The following is a 2642-nucleotide window of genomic DNA, read 5'->3' on the forward strand; positions in this document are numbered from 1 at the left end:
ATTTCTAAAAGGGTGTTTTTTTTTTTTCAAAAGTTCTGTCTTCTAGAAAATACTCATTCCAAATGAATACTAAAAATACTATCATCTTCAGAAAGTAAATCTTACCTTCATTTACTGTTTACCCATGATATCCCTTTCCAGTATTCTTTCCTAACAGGAGAAAGACCAATTAAAGCCCCTTTTAGCACATTTCTGAAGAATAGGATTATTAGAAATCAGTTATAGAGTCAAATCATTTTAATCTTTCCTTTGAATAAAAATAAGCTCAGTAGATTAGTAGCTTGCAGAGGCCGGAGAAAGGACTGAGGAATGACTACTAATGGGTATGGGTAAGGGATTTCTTTTTTGGGGTGATAAAAAAATTCTGGTATTATTTATTTATTTATTTTTGAGAGAGAAAGAGAGAGAGCAAGCAAGCAGGGTGGGGCAGAGAAAGAAGGAGAGAGAGAATTCCAAGCAGGCTCTGTGCTGGTCAACACAGAACTGTGAGATCATGACCTGAGCCAAAATCAAGAGCCAGACACTTAACTGACTGAGCCACCCAGACACCCCTAAAATTCACCTTTTTAGTATATGTGCTGAAGTGAGTACTAAAATTCACCTTTTTAAAGTTTACAATTCAGTGGTTTTTAGTGCATTCACAAGGTTGTGCAACTATATGACCGAATGTATGAGGTTCTCTTCTTTCACTCACACATTCAGTCAGTAGTCACCATGCGCTCTCTCATTTCTCTTTCCCCTGGCACTAACTGGTTTATACCCTCAGTAGCTCCTGCCTGGTGAAAACCAGAGCCACCTAACTCCTCTTACATCAAGGGTCTTTCCCTATGCCAACCTACCCAATATATGTCAGATACGGACTAAGCCGTTTTCTGCCCAAATCACCCTCTTGCTTCACTAATTTCATGGACTACTGAATTGAACAAAAAAATCTTCTGCACATCTATTTAAGGTCCCTCACAATTTCAAAGCCATCTGACATCTATCACCTATAGCTATCCTATGGCCTAAATCAAAACTCATCATGCTATTCTATCTGCATGGGATACACTTTCTTCTTCAACTCCTGCTGCTGCTTCTTGAAATCCATCCTTTAAGACCAAACATAAATCCCACCTCTTTAATGTTCCTTTCTATATTACCACCATCTGTTTCCAAATGTGATACAGTCATTTATTTAAAAATTATCTACCAAATTCCTATGTGCTTGGCACAATGTGGACAGAATATACACAATCTATTACAAAAGAGCATGGAAATCTAGTGAGAGAGACTAATAACAAATAATTATTCAACAAAGAATAAAATACACACTCTACTAACAGAGGTAAGGAGCACCTGGGTAGCTAACTGGGTTAAGCATCCGACCTCAGCTCAGGTCATGATATCATGGTTCATGGGTTCAAGCCCTGCATCAGGCTCTATGCTGACAGCTCAGAGCCTGGAGTCTGCTTCAAATTCTGTGTACCCCTCTCTCCCTGCTCCTTTCTCTCTCTCTCACTGTCTCTCCCTCCTTCCCTCTCTCCCTCTCTCTCAAAAATAAACATTTAAAAATTAGAAAGAGAGAGAGAGAGAGGTAAAAGTGGTGCTCTGTGGGAAGACAGAAAGCACAATTAACTGAGAACATAAAAGAAGTAGCACATTCAAAGGAAGTGGCACTTGACCTGGCCCTTTAAAGACGAGTATTTCAATGAGCAGAGAGAAGACAGAGGAATTTTAGGCTAAAGACACAAAATGAGTGGACACTAAAGAGGCTCCAGCTGGGGCACCTGGGTGGCTCAGTCGCTTAAGCATCTGACTTCGGCTAGGTCATGATCTCACGGTTCTTGAGTTTGAGCCCCACATCAGGCTCTACACTGACAATGCAGAGCCTGCTTGGGATTCTCTCTCTCTCTCTCTCTCTCTCTCTCTCTCTCTCTGCCCCTCCCCAACTCGTTCATTCTCTCTCTCTCTCCCTCTCCTCACTCCTTCTCTCAAAATAAATAATAAACAAACAAAAAAGTAAAGAGGCTCCTGCCTCCTCTACTTGATTATGAAATGCTGGAGTTGCTCAGGTTCCTTCTGGGCTCTCATCTCTCTCTACAATCTCTCAGGGCCCATGGCTCGTGGCTTCAGGTGCCACCCATACAGATGACTCACTAAGCATTCCCTCCCCTTCTGAGACATCAGCTCTGAAAACCAAACTGGAATAATCAAATAAATTGAATATTCAATACCACTGTGAGGATGTTTTCAATTAAAGACCATAACCAAGTGGCTAAAGAAAAAAAACAAGTGAAATATATAGAGAACGCTGAATCCAAGCAGAAAGTAAAGAGAGAGGAGTTGTGATCCAGGCAGAGAGTAAAAGCACTTATCAACTCTAATCAGAGAGCAAAAAGTTGTGAGTTACATTAAAATCCGTCCACTACTATACAAAGGGGCTCAGTTGAAAAACTGAGGGATGGGGGCACCTGGGTGGCTCGGTCAGTTAAGCATTTGGCTTTGGTTTAGGTCATGATCTCACAGTTTGTGAGTTCCAGCCCCATATTGGGCTCTCTTGCTGTCAGCATGGAGCCCGCTTTGGAACCTCTATCTCCCTCTCTCTGTCCCTCCCCAGCTTGCACACACATACTCTCTCTCCCTCTCAAAAATAAACAAAC

Source organism: Crocuta crocuta, unplaced genomic scaffold, assembly GCF_008692635.1.
Source record: "Crocuta crocuta isolate KB4526 unplaced genomic scaffold, BGI_CrCroc_1.0 scaffold312, whole genome shotgun sequence".
In the NCBI taxonomy this organism is placed as follows: domain Eukaryota; kingdom Metazoa; phylum Chordata; class Mammalia; order Carnivora; family Hyaenidae; genus Crocuta; species Crocuta crocuta.